Source organism: Adiantum capillus-veneris, chromosome 8 (genome assembly GCF_014529385.1).
Source record: "Adiantum capillus-veneris isolate H3 chromosome 8, ASM1452938v2, whole genome shotgun sequence".
Lineage (NCBI taxonomy): Eukaryota > Viridiplantae > Streptophyta > Polypodiopsida > Polypodiales > Pteridaceae > Adiantum > Adiantum capillus-veneris.
The window spans coordinates 54890180-54905551 of NC_140938.1; the positions used below are offsets into that span (position 1 = coordinate 54890180).

Here is a 15372-nt window from a genome sequence, read left to right on the forward strand (position 1 = left end):
CATTGATGCACTATAGAATGAGTATGATAATCCCTCTCATTCCGGCAAAACGACTTTGTACTTATGAAAAGCCCTGGTAGATTCAAAATAAGTTACATAGAAGAATGCTTTTATGAGATCATTTAGTTCTTGTGAAGTTAAAGTAATTTATGTATTTTCATGTTTGATTATTTCTCAGAGCATTGAAATGCTTAACTTTGTAATGGAGAGAGAATTTGTGTTTGATGAATGGGCTAGTACCTCTTGGAAAGCCATAGTTTATTTCTCTTAGAGCATGTTGTGTCGTAGCTTAATGAATATTACGAACATGGCTAGTTATTTTTCTTTGACAGTTATGGAGAGAACACAGTTTTGGAAGTGTGATTGCAATTATATTTGCAAGCATTCCAACATTGGCTGGTGCCTTGTAACCAAGCGTACCTTTTATCACCAGAAACAACAAGATGTTATAGGAAATCTCCATCCTTCCATTAGCAAAAAAAATAATAATGGATTCAGAACAAAGATTAGATCTTGCCAATGACCTGAGTGATAGTAGAGCAATTAACCATCTAGCCAAACACATTGATGGACCCCATAATGCAACACCTACCCGAGCCATGGGACAAGGCAAGAAGCCCAACAATTCTCAAAGAAATACATGGTGCACATGTAGCATGTATTGTGCAGGTGGTAGACAAGTTCATGCATCAACCTATTATCGAATCAAGCTTTGGCACATAACTTTGAAAGCTTCAAAAATAGTTTTGGTTTATCTTCTCCACTAGATTCAGAAGGAAACATGGAAGAGAATGATGAACATTAGGCTCAAGTCTCTGAGTTTGATGGTGATGGCAATGACATCATTGATGAGCCAATGTCTATTGGTGAGAATGAAGAAAATCAATCTTCTCCTCTATACTTGGAGCTAGTTGAGAGGATACTAGAGCTCCAAAATTTATGGGATGAACATAAACTACCGATAGGTGTGCAAGATAGAATGCTTCGCATCCTATTCAATGGAGACTTGGGGGGGGCTAGAGTGATTAAAAATGCTTCCAAGAGAAGGATGGCTAGGCTATTAGTTCAACTTCCTCCTACATGGGAAGGTGACATTGGAGGGATTCGAATTCCGGCTTGTTGGGATCAATTGCAAACCATTCTTAAAGGTCTTGGCATGGTTTCTTCCTTGCGCTATCGCATCTGCACAGGTAGTGATGTAGCCAAGAATCCACCCAAGCTTCTTCAACCAAGCAATGAGGACAAGTTTACAGGAGAGGTTCTTAAGTGCACATGTGAAGGTGGATCATTATCATCGAAGCTTAAACGTGATTGCTTGGAATGCTGCGAGAAGTGTCCAGTTTGTGCCAAAGAAAGGAAATCAATGCTTTCCTTTGACTACATTCCCATCGGGCCTCAACTAAAGCTATTGACAGAGAGTAGCACTTATTTCCACGAGCTACTATGTTTATGGAGGCACAAAGAAAAATGGCTCAATGGAGATGCAATTAGCAACCAAAGAAGCATTGTTGATTTTTGGGATGGACAAAAATTCCAAGAAGTCGAGGACTTTTGGGATCCATCAACATCTTATGAGCTACCGGTTGTCTGCTCTAATCCTCTTTGCAAGAAGTCTTACACTACTTTTCCTACCAATAGACGTTATAAAGCTTTTCAAAATGTTGTGGGAGGAGAGTACAACTTTGTCTGCATCGAGTGTAAAGAGGACATTGTGTGTAAAAAGAGCCTACAAAAGGTACATAGAAGCATCACATTGTTTTTTTTAAAAAAAATCTCATGATTTCAAACCAAACTTATTTTTTGGGTGGCCATGTGAATAGGGTGATCCTTGAAATGTAGCATTGTTGCTACATTGGGATAGATTTCAGACATCACAGACAACCCAAAAGAGTTGTGGGGTAGTAGAGTTCATGGTGTTGAATCCAGGAGTCAAGTCTTCCATTGATATCTTGCCAGTTTTGTTTATCCCTCAAAGTTGCAAGAAAATTATGAAGGTTTTTGGTGAATTTTTTGGGGCATTTTAGGGACCTTTGCTATATGAGCTGGAAAGCCTATATCTAAATGGTGTGGAGGTGTTGTATGACTATCCCATAGAGAAGATCTTTGGTGCTAGTCAACAAGGTCTTTCAAAGCTATGTACGCTACGTGCTATGGTCATGATGGTTACAGGCGACCATCCGGCACAGTGCAAAATAGGCCTCTTCAAAAATGGAGGACAAGAGTTTTGCAGGCGTGATAGTACGACCTAGTATAGGATCAAAAGAGGGGTGATACATCTATAATGAAAATCACTGACAAGCTAGATATCCACCTTCAAAGAGGAACATTGAGGAGATGACAAAAGCTCTTGATGAGGCTAAACGGTGTTGCACAGACAAAGAAAAGTAAGCATCATGGAAAGAAGCTGGTCTCTCAAGAGAGTCCATACTCTGGAGATTATATGATCTATATGGATTTGATCTCTCTCTAGATTTATTCTACGACCCAATGCATATCTTATCATTGAATGTATTCAAGAAATATATCTCACATTTATTTGAAAGTGTTGAGGCTCCTTTGAAGAAAGAAATCGATGCTGTTGTGTGTGTTGTTAAAAAGGCAGCACCTACCTCCATTCGATATGGACGTTGGCCTAACTCCCCAAGCATCTACTTTGCAAGCTTCAAGGCAGAGGAGATCCAAAAGTTCATCCAGTGGTGTCTACCATATGTTTTGAGAGTTGTTAGTGGCATTCCTCTTGAAATGCATGTTTTGGGATTTTTGCTGATTGACATTGCACACAACTTCTACAACCATAGTAGAGATCATGGATGGTCTCTGAAAGACAAAGAAGTTGTGAAGACATTACTACAATCATGGAGAGTTCGAAATGAAGAAATCTTTGGTGCGAACTCATCACCTCTAGAACATGTAGCTGGTATGTATAACTTGATTAGTTAACAATAAGTTTGATATATTTGTTCAAGAGAATAATCTCTTGATAACTTGTTTATAGGTAATGGTGAGATGCTTGATGATGTCTTGCGCCATGGGTTGCACGACCGCTTTTGGTCTTACATATTTGAGCGTCTTGTAAAGGCATACAACTCCATCAAAACAAATAACATGGAGGATGAATCTTCATTTGCAAAGTTCTATTTGAGAAGGTTCTTCACAAGAGCTTTTTAGGCTATCCGTGGTGATAGTGACAATCTCTTACCTTCTGAAAGGTTTTTGAAGGACCTACATTGTGCATTGATTCTTTCTCAAAATAGCTCGTTATTAGCAGATGCTCCATCACATGATTTCTCTCCGTCATATATTAATGGGCTATTGGTTGTTTCTTCAATTGAAAAGGCTAAATCTATGTGGAGTGATCTATTAAAATATGGAAGCAATTCACCATGCACTAGAAATCTTCTTCTCAAGGGGATTGCAATATCAAAGAAGAGATGCACTTATAGAGATCCTACTAGTGAAGAGAAAACTTATCTAAAGAAGTTTTGGAACATTCCAGAGCAGTACTTGGGCAAAAGCATGTTAACTTGTCATGATTTTTCATGTCCCGGACAATGCTAACTAGCACAATTTTGACATATGCTAACTAGTACAATAACTTGAGCTATATCTCCAAGATCTATGACATATGATATATCAATAGAAAGCACTTGAAACAAGGAATCCAAATGTACAACCTTCGAAAAATTTTGATATTATTTGTAAAAAATTTACCGGACGCCCAACTTTTTGAAGATGTGCTAACTTCAAACTGCTAACTAGCACAAAAAACGCGATAGGTTAACATGCTTTCACCCACTTCCAATGTTTGCAAGTAAAGACATAACAAAAGGTCCTCTTTAAAGGGGATATATTTAATGTGGTCGCCAATGTCATAGTGAAGGTGGATACCGATGATGCAACGGTGGAACACAGAGGTCACTGGAAGGCTTGTATAACATCCTTGTTCTCAACATAGTTTGATGGAAAGTGTATGCTTTTCTTTGGTGGACGGTATTACAAGCAATGCATTGTGGGAAACGGGGACTCAGATGTTAATGAATCCAATTACTCAAATGAGTGTGCTTGAGAAGGCCCCTTTGCCTTTCACATGGGATTGTGTTCGGCCATCTACTCTATACTTCACAAATTTATTCCATTGCCAATACCAAGGATGTAGAGGCTCATTGCTTATGAGTTGAAGTATTTGAGGCAGCGTGATAGCTTGTTAATGGAAGGAAGTTGTGGAAATGTTCCATTATGGGTGGAGGTCCATGATATAGTTCAAGTGTGCTTGAACAACGAGAATGCAATATAGATTCAACATGCTGTTGTTAGAGAGATTGATTACGAAAGGAAAAGGGCAAAGCTTGCTTTATTGGAGTGTGATGCATATCAACAAAACACTTATAAAGTTTGCAGAGAGGAGCATCAATGGAGAAGTTGGGATACATGTTCCATTCAAATTAAAGATTGGACATTCACAAAACAAAAAAAGGTTATAAAGCCTGGATAGAGGGCTAGATGGATACCTATTGTTTGGCATTATCCATAGAAATATAATTGTGGTAGCCCCTTTTATTCAATCACTGCTAGTAATCTTGTGGAAATATTTTAGAAAGACTATTGCTTCATGGATGACAATTGTTGTATTCATTGTTATGGTGTTCTTTACATATCTTTTGTATAGCTTCACTCATATGGTATGCAAGCATGGCTAGTACATTTGTGGAAGTAGTTTAGAATGCTAGTATACTTGTGGAAGTAGTTTAGAATGACTATTACTTCATGGATGACAATTTTTGTATTCATTGTTATGCAAGTAGTATACCTATGAAAGTAGTTTAGAATGACTATTGCTTTATGGATGACAATTGCTAGTTGCATTGTTACGATGTTCTTTGCATGTCTTTCTTAGAACCTCATCATAGAGTATGCTAGAACTTCTGGGAGACCTACTTTATGGATGGAGATTATTGTACTTATTGTTATGGTATCATTTATATATCTTTTGTATAACTACACTCATAGACTATACAAGCATGGCTAGTATACTTGTGGAAGTAGTTTAAAATGCATATTATTTTATACATGACAATTGTTGTATTCATTGTCACAGTTTTCTTTACATGTATTTCTAAAACATTACTCATAAAGTAATGACAAGTGTGTGTATAACTTTTGAGATAAAATGTCTTGCTACTCATGTGTGTGTTCAATGCTTTGTCTTTTTAGATATAAGTTATCCACAGTCCTTTGTGGAGCAACTACTATCTTTCTCTAATGAAGAGGCCCTCAAATTTTTAGATTCTTGGAGGGCTAGTCATCTTGGAAATAAGAGAGTTTTTTCTTCTCCATCTAGCATCTCTATAGGTGTTGACACTACTAGCAACGAGATATATGACCCAATCATATATGAACATGTGTTTAGGCCTCCACCTCCTGTAGACATGTAGTGGCGTTAGTATGTATACGCGCTTCACCAGGGGCACTTTTCTCCCACTGGGTTTTTCCCCCTGGACATCTGGTGTGAAAGGACACCTTATCTCTTAGGGTCTCATATAAGCTTTGTAGCTCTGAGTTTGTATATACTCTATTATTCTAACACAGAGAGATAGACTATAGAGATCTCGTACGCAAGCTCTGTGTCTTCTCCTTCTCCATCTTCTTCCTACTCTGAGTTGCTATCTTCCTTCTGTTTCCTGTTTCATCATCTTCAAAAATTGGTATCAGAGTATTTCTAGAGCCTCTACTTGCGTTTTCGCGTCCGCACGCGCAATCGTAGTTTTCATGTAGTTTTCGGAAAATCTGCTCGTGGGAGCATCCTCGACGTTCCGGGAGTATTCTAAGCAGGTGACCTGCGGTTTAACCCCCCTTTTGAAGCCGTTTGAGCCCTCAGAATTTTGTTCTAAGAAGCGTAGCAGAAGTTACTTTTCGAAGGCGTTTAGATCAAGAGGGTGTGCTTTTTGACAAATTTTCTTCAGGTAAACATTTCTTTTGGGAAACAGCTTGTCTTAGCTTTGTGCTGAGGTTTTGTGTAAAGTTTTGCTTGGATTGGAGATGAGATTTGTGAATCTCTTGGAGTTTCTTTTTCTCTCTTGTGTGCATCCACAATATGACTCAATCTACGGAGAAAGAGATTTGTGGTGCGTTTACATCCAAAGACAAATTGGATGGTACCAACTATTCTCTTTGGTCTTTTATGGCCAAAAATGTTTTGGTTGGTAAAGGATTGTGGGATTATGTATCTGGAGATGAAGTTCGTCCAGGTAGCATTGCACCTGCCACGCCTGGTCATGGTGCAGCTGTTGGTGCAGGACCCTCACAAGTCACTCCAGAGCAAAAGAAATGGGATACTAAAGATGCACAAGCTATGGCTCTGATTGCCTTAACCATAAAGAGGACAATCACACCACATATTAGATATTGCAAAACTTATGAGGATGCTATGTTTGGAGGAAGAAACACTGTCAGAATAGAGTTTTTGCAGAAACTACTGCTCAACCTATGGTTGCTTTTGATGTACCTCATATGCAGACACATGATGTATTTGAAGGTTTGCTTCCTTCTTTTGTGGAGAATCAAGAATCACAACAGGTTGATAATCTTGATCAATCTTTTGATCAGCATGTGACACCTCATGATGTAGAGGAAATTGTGCGTGAAGAGCAAGAAGTTCTCAGGGAAGAAAGAACCTTGCCTAAATGGTTTCAAAAAAATTTGCAGGATAGCAAGTTGGATGCACCGTTGCCACGAAAAACACGTGCTGGTACTACTTTTGGCAGAGAGCAAGTAGATTTGTCTTGCTTTAGCACTCTTTGTGATGCAGATGAGCCTGACTCATTTGAACAAGCTTTAGAGTGTGTTCAGTGGAAAGATACTATGCAACAAGAAATTGATTCTATTCATAAGAATCATACATGGGATCTAGTGGACTTGCCTACAGGTAAAAAGCCTATTGGTACAAAGTGGGTTTTTAAGGTAAAAAGGAAACAATATGGTATTGTTGATAGGTACAAATCAAGGCTTGTGGCAAAAGTCTATGCGCAACAGAAATGCATAGATTATGATGAAACCTTTGCTCCTACTTCTCGTGCGTCCACAGTTAGATCACTAGTTGCAATTGCTGCTCATCATGGTTGGAAAGTGCATCAGTTGGATATCAAAACTGCTTTTTTGAATGGTGATTTGCAGGAAGAAGTTTATGTAAGTCAACCAAGTGGTTTTGTTGTAAAAGGTTAAGAGCAAAAGGTATGTAGATTGCGTAAAGCTTTGTATGGTCTTAAACAGGATCCAAGAGCATGGTATGAGAAGATACATACTTATTTGATTGGCCAGGGATTTCAGAATAGTCCAATAGAAAGTACTTTGTATGTCAAAAAGAGAGATGGAGTTCTCATTATGATAACACTTTATGTGGATGATATGCTTCTTACAGGCAATACTGCAGATGAAATTGAAGTGTTTAAAGATGCTTTGAGAAAAACCTTTGAGATTTCTGATCTTGGTTTGCTACATTATTACTTGGGTATTCAGTTTGTGCAATCAGAGGATGGCATATACATGTTGCAGGCAAAATATTTGCATGAGATTTTGGAAAAGTTTGGTATGCAAAATTGTAAACCAATCTCTACACCCATAAAAACTGGATCAAAGTTGAGCATGCACGATGTTGCAGAACCTTTTGATGTACATACTTATGCAGCAGCGGTTGGTTGCTTGATATATTTGGCAGGCAACACTCGTCCAGACATTCAATTTGGGGTTTCACAAGCAAGCAGATTTATACACAGCCCAGTTATGCATCATTGGCAGGCTGTGAAGCGCATACTTCGTTACCTTTCAGGTATCCCTAATCTTTCCATGTTCTTTCCAAGGGGGGATATGTATGGAAAGCATAGTTCTATGCAGCTTCTTGGTTATAGGGATTCAGATTGGGCTGGTGATTTTGACACACGACATTCCACAAGTGGGAATTTTTTTTTCTTGGGAAATGCATGTATATCTTGGCTAAGCAAGAAGCAACCCACAGTGGCTACATCAACTTGTGAAGCTGAGTACAGGGCAGCTTTCACGGCAATAGTTGATTGTGTATGGATACACAGGTTATTGGCAGATCTTTGTGAGTGTAAACAGGCACCCACTACCATTTTCACTGACAGTCAGAGTGCTATGGCAGTTGTAAGGAATCCAGTATTTCATGCAAGAACAAAGCACATAGAGGTTCACTACCGCTATGTCAGGGATAGGCTACATGCACGGGAGATCACACTAACTTACTGTCCTACACAGGATAACATTACATATCTATTTATAAAGGAGTTATCATGAGAAAAGTTTGAAGCTTTCTGAAAAGATTTGGGCTTACTATCATACACATGATGATCTGCTACCTTGTACAGATTCACACTATCACTACAGGGGGGATTTGTAGACATGTAGTAGTGTTAGTGTGTATACGCGCTTCACCAGGGGAACTTTTCTCCCACTGGGTTTTTCCCCCTGGACATCTAGTGTGAAAGGACACCTTATCTCTTAGGGTCTCATATAAGCTTTGTAGCTCTGAGTTTGTATATACTCTATTATTCTAATACAGAGAGATAGACTACAGAGATCTCGTACGCAAGCTCTGTGTCTTCTCCTTCTCCATCTTCTTCCTACTCTGAGTTGCTATCTTCCTTCTGTTTCCTGTTTCATCATCTTCAACACCTCCTAAGCTTAGAGAACCCAATAAACTATGGTAGGGATTTCCTTTTGGAAGAGGGTAATAACCAACATAGAGTTCTTTATTCAAACTATGGGTTTGTTAGAGGATGGTTTGCCAAACATAAGCCATTTGGAGACCTTAGAAATAACATGGAGATAAAGAATACCGTGTTGGATGTAATAAGAAAAAATAAAGGTGAGCTTAAGCCTGTAAGAGTAGCTGGAAAAAATTATCATTGGAAAGAAGAGGATGTTTATACATGGGCCATCAAGTCTCTTGCGGCAAAACAAAAATGGAGAAAAAAGAAACCAAACAACGAATTATCTTCTAGAACCCCAATGGTATGTGTCATTTTGTAGGATTTTCTCTAAGTAATGATTTTCTATTATGTCAAAGTATAATCGAAATTTTTTCATGAGATTAGATAGAAAAAGAAACAGATGATGATGATGATAACCAAGAATTTCATGAGAATGATGGAGGAGAAAGTGAACTACAAGGAGAAAGTGAGCTAGGAGAATATGGTTCACTCACAAAACTTGTGAGTAATCCTCTAAGGTATTGGAAATTTATATGAAACCTAATAATGAAGAAAGTAATGCTTTTGTTGCTATTGAATAGCTAAAGGATGCTTGTGCACAAGAAACCACTTGTATATCTATTGAAGAAGAAGAAGAAGAGCAACCACAAGCTACTCATGTAAGCACTTCTATCTTAAAATAACAATAATGTATAATCTATCATGATAAAATTTGTTATTATTGTTGGGATTAAAGCCCAAGGGGCCTCTTATACGGATATGACCGCCCGCCCGCCTAACTCACTCATCACTAACTCTTTCTATATACTCACTTATACTTTTGTGGATAATAAGGTTTTGGGAGATAACCCTTCAAACAGAATTCTCTACGTAATCTGTGTATCTGTGTGTGTGTGTGTGAGTCGATCCACGCTCCGCTCCGCAACTTCAATTGGTATCAGAGCAGCCAAGTGTGTCACTGTGGCATCGTAGGCTTGGACATATGTCAAAAAGAGGAATGGAAATACTTTCTCATTATGGTTATTTGCCTGGATTTTCATTTCAAGATTTTGAGTTTTGTGAGCATTGTGTTTATGGTAAGCAAACACAAGAACCGCACAGATCAAAGAGGAATCATAGGGACGAACAGTTAGCTCTTGTGCACAGTGATCTATGTGGACCAATGCCTAGTTTGTCACTAGGAGGAGCAACGTACTTTTGTACATTCATAGATGACTATTCTCGCAAAGCATGGGTTTACTTCTTGAAGCACAAGGATGAGGTGCTCAAGGTCTTTAAGACATTCTTGCAGCTTGTGGAGAATCAAAGTGTTCAGAAGCTGAAGTGCTTGAGAATTGACAATGGTGGTGGAGAGTACATTTCCAAAGATTTTCAAGACTTTTGTGAAGAAAAAGGGATTAAGCGCGAATTTAATGCACCATATAATCCTTCACAGAATGGGGTTGCAGAACGTATGAATAGGACCATACAAGAGAAGGTCAGAAGCATGTTGTCAAATGATGAGTTGCCTGATGGATTTTGGGCAGAAGCAGTGGCTACAACAGTCCATTTGATCAACAGGTCTCCTAGTAGGGTTCTGGATAAGAGTGTAGTGGCCGAGATGCTATGGACAGGCAAGGCACCTTCGTATAAGCATCTCAGAGTCTTTGGTTGTGAAGCTTATAGCCATATTCCTAAGGAGTTCAGGAATAAGTTAGAACCAAAGAGCAAGAAGTATATATTCCTTGGCTACGTAGAATCGGGCGAGATGGGTTACCGGCTTTGGGATCCTAAGTCCAGAAAACTTATTCATAGCAATGATGTGCATTTCAATGAAGCCAAGTTTCACGCACTACAAGAGGTTGTGTGCTCTTGTGACACTGTTAGCGACGGAAATACACTGGGTTTTTATAACCCCCGGCGTCGCTAAAACCGTCACTACGAGCGTCGCTACGAGAGCGTCGCTATAAGCGTCGCTATATAGCGACGCTTATAGCGACGTTTACACTGCAGACTATAGCGACGCTCATAGCGATGCTACAGAGCCATAAATAGCGACGATTATAGCGATGCTCGAGAGAATTTTTTTTTGGTGGCAGGGCATTCAATGCCCTGCCACCCATCAACCATATTGTACTTGATTCACTTTTTAAAAAAAGTGCAAGGGTAGATAATAGACCCAAAATAGTCACCCACAAGACGCATTGTTTGCAAAATTGACAATTGTACACATCATAGGAAAAATGAATTGATTGGCAAATGTAATAATGACAATTGTACAACATCATAGGCATAAAGAATTGATTGGCAAAAGGAACTGCGGTGACAAATGTAATAATATACATGGTTCAAAAAGACGTAAGCTATGAGAAACCCTAAACTAATGCTATCTAGCTACGGCTAAACTGACGTCGTCTAGTCAAACGTCTCATCGCGTCCAAGCGGCGTATCTGTCGGATTCTGCAAAAAAAGACAATAAGACAGCTTTCAGTAAGTATAAACATATAACGACATTTATAAAACAATACAAAAAAATAAAAAAGAGTAAACCCTAATACTAACCATGCCGCCGCGAGAACTGAGAATGTCCATCAGGGCGTTTAAGCCCTTCCTGCCTGCGTACTCGCGCTCGTACGGTGTGGGATCACGTCCTGTCATCGACCACTGTCAAAACATACAAAGATTTCATTATGTTAGAATTAAAAAACTCATAAACCCTAAACTATCAAACATAAAGAGCAATGTGAAAACACTTACAAAATCGGCCTCAAATGATGCCCATCCACCGCTCCCCAAGTGGTGCGAGCTCCCTGCCTCTACTCGCGCTCTGGCTGCATCCTTTTGTTGCTTCCACTTGTCGGGATTCTCGCGCGCTGCTTTCTTCGCATTCTTCCAATCTTCTTTGGCCAGCCAATCTGGCCTGTTCCACCCATTCTTGATTGCTTTTTGCACTTCGGAACGCTTGTGTTTACAATATTCGCGCATTCGAATCTTCATCAGGTCTTCATTGAAGCGCTGATCCCGTGTTGGAACGGGAAACTCATCATGAAGTATGCTGATGACTCTGTTTTTTAAATCACTTGGTACTTCGCTCCATTTGTTTAGTATGTAGTGTCTAAACAGCTGAGAGCAAAGACCACACATGCGCGAGATCACCTTCTTGCCGTCATCATCCATGATGATGCCGCCGCTGAAGTCGATGGAGTAAGACAAGCCCTCTGGCCGGTGACGCGTGAACCTGGGTGTCCCGGCAGGGGTCTCTAGCGGCGTGTCGATGGGGGTACGGACGTCAGGTGTCTCCACCGGCGTCTCGGCCCCGAAGCGAGGAGTGTCGAGAGGGGTGGCTCCTGGCGGAGTAGGTAGAGGTGTGTAGCTTCTAGGAACAGTCAGCCGTGCAAAACCTGGCGTAGTCGGCTAGATCTTTAGGTCTTTTAATTTTAATTAGTTTCCTACGACGTTAAATTAGTTTCTCTCTCTTTCTCTCTCAATGTGTGTGCGTTTTTTTGGATCGTATGCATGTTTTCTCTCTCTTTTCCTCTCTCAATGTGTGCGTTTTTTGTTTATGCATGTTCTCTCTCTCTTTTCCTCTCTCAATGCGTGCGTTTTTTGTTTATGCATGCTCTCTCTCTCTCTTTTCCTCTCTCAATGTGTGTGTGCATTCTTTGTTTATGTATGTGTGTGTGCGTTTTTGTTTATGTTTGTACTCTCTCTCTCTCTCTCTCTCTCTCTCTCTCTCTCTCTCTCTCTCTCTCTTTCAAAAACACTATGTGTGTGTGTGTATGTGTGTGGGTGAGAGAGAGAGAGAGGGAGAGAGAAAGAGGGGAAGGGAACATGAGAATGAGGAGAGGGAAGGAGCATACCTGCCTCTCCTTCCTCTCCTCGTGTGTGTGTGTGTGTGTGTGTGTGGAGAAGAAAAAGAGAGAGAGAGAGAGAGAGAGAGGGAGAGCGTTACCTGCTCCTTGCTTGAGGGCGCTGAAAAACTCAGATCTGAGATCTGAGTTTTTGGGCGCGCTCGGTTATTTTTTTAGCCCAGCCGGCGTCGCTATGAGCGTCGCAAATCAACAAAGAAATTTGCGACGCTCATAGCGACGCCGGGAATTTTTTTTTTGAGCGTCGCTGTGTGAGCGTCGCTAATATGAATAGCCTCTTGTAGTGACGCTAAGCCAGAGAAGACAGAGGAGATCAAAAGAGTTGTCTTCAGGGAAGATGGACCTAGTGCTAGCACATCAAGACAGCATGGTCAGGCTGAGGAACAGCTTATAGTGGCTAGAGAGGTAGAATCAGTTGTGGTGAAACGCTCTGAGCGTGTCTCCAAACCACCTGATTGTTATGTGCCATCTCTAAAGTATGTCATGCTCACAGATTTCAGAGAACCATCTTGTTACAAGGAAGCATTACAAGTGGTTGAATCGAAGAAATGGCAGTTGGCCATGCAATCAGAGATGACAACTCTGCATAAAAACTAGACATGGAAGCTAGTTAAATTACCACAGGGCAAAAAGGCTCTACCTTAAAAATGGGTTTACAGGTATAAGATCACCGCTCATGATAGTCAGCCAAAGTAAAAAGCAAGGATTTTTGCCAAGGGCTTTAAGCAAGAACAAGGCATTGACTTTGATGAAGTCTTCTCTCCAGTGGTCAAGATGACTACATTGAGATGCTTTCTTGCATTGGTTGCTATATTGGATTTGGTGTTGCACCAAATGGATGTCAAGACAGCGTTCTTGCATGGTGATTTAGATGCGGAAATTTACATGCAGTAGCCTGAAGGGTTTGTTGAGAAAGGCAAGGAAGATTTGGTATGCTAGTTGTTAAAGAGTCTTTATGGCTTAAAACAATCACCGAGGGCATGGTATGATCATTGTCTATATACAAAGAAGGCTAAGGATGGCAGTTGGATGATCCTTATTCTGTATGTGGATGACATGTTGATTGTTGCTGGCAAACACTTGGAAGAAATTTCAGCTTTCAAGTCAAAGATGACAAAATCGTTTGACATGAAAGACATGGGTGAGGCAAGTCATATACTTGGTATGCGCATTGAGAAAGACAGATCAAAGAAGTTGATTTGGTTATCTCAAACAGAGTATATTGACAAGGTTTTGCACCATTTCAATATGGAGAAGGGAAAGGCATTGAGTGTTCCATTGCCACCATATGTGAAACTTAGCAAACAAGATTGTCCTATGTCTAAGGAAGAAAAGGCTGAAATGGATAGGATTCCATATGCATCTGCAGTGGGTAGTTTGATGTATGGAATGATTGCTACACGTCCGGATATTGCATTTGCAGCGGGAGTGGTAGCATATATATGTCAAATCCCAGCAAGAAACATTGGGAGGTAGTGAAAGGTATCATGAGATACTTAAAACATACAAAGAGTAAGCGCATATGCTATGGTAGTCAGGATTTGAGTGTCAGAGGATACAATGACTCAGATTATGCAGGAGACTTGGATAAGAGGAGATCTACATCAGGCTATGTCTTTACATTGGCTGGATGTGCCATATCATGGCGATCTCGATTACAAGATTGTGTTACGCAGTCTACTACAGAAGCTGATTATGTTGCAGCAAATGAGGCATGCAAAGAAGCTATTTGGCTTGGTAGATTGGTAGCAGACTTGGGAATCAAAGTAGATATGCTAGAGTTATATTGTGATAGTCAAAGTGCTATACAACTGGCAAAGAATCCAGTGTTCCATTCGAAGATTAATCATATTGATGTGAAATATCACTTCATTAGGGAAGTACTTGAAGACAAGCAAATACAACTGTTGAAGATCCACACTAAGGACAATCCTGCTGATCTACTCACAAAGGGACTTCCAGGAGAGGGCTTTGTGCATTGTCGTGAGTTATTGGGCATTGGATAGATGGCAGCCATGTAAATCTTTGTACATTTATGTTCATAGATTTACAGTTACTTAAAGTGCCACATTGGACTTTAAGTGGGAGGTTGTTGGGATTAAAGCCCAAGTGGCCTCTTATACGGATATGACCACCCGCCCGCCTAACTCACTCATCACTAACTCTTTGTATATACTCACTTATACTTTTGTGGATAATAAGGTTTTGGGAGATAACCCTTCAAACCGAATGCTCTACGTATTGTGTAAGATCTCTGTGTATCTCTGTGTGTGTGTGAGTCAATCCACGCTCCGCTCCGCGACTTCAATTATGTGTTTAGAGAGAGATGGAAGCATACGTTCCTAAGATGCCATGGGAAAATCATGATTTACAAAGTGATGCTTATGAGGTATGTGTGGTTTACTCCTCTCTCTCTCTCTCTCTCTCTCTCTCTCTCTCTCTCTCTCTCTCTGTCTCTCTCTCTCTCTCTCTCTCACACACACACACACACACACACACACAAAGATATCAATTGAAATAATTGAGGTAAATTTAGCTAGTTTTGTGTGCGTGTGTGTATGTGTGCGTGAGATATCCAAATTCAATTGCTTAATGCACAGGCATATAGAAACTACATGCAAGATGAAGAGTTTGTCCAATGCTATGAAGGAAAGGATATGGAAATAAACAATGAATTAGATGAGTGTGAAGACCATATCACAAAACTGGTACAATTCTAATTCATGTATTTTTTTCACTCTAAAATTTTTTGTTGATTGCACTCTTTTCTTGAAAATTTTATGAAGGAAAAAATCAATGGA

General features: G+C 40.0%; 1 pseudogene; it reads left to right on the plus strand.

The window, feature by feature from the left end:
- Positions 1-3105: 3105 nt before the first annotated feature.
- Positions 3106-3960, plus strand: LOC147452163 (uncharacterized; annotated as a pseudogene).
- Positions 3961-15372: the final 11412 nt, after the last annotated feature.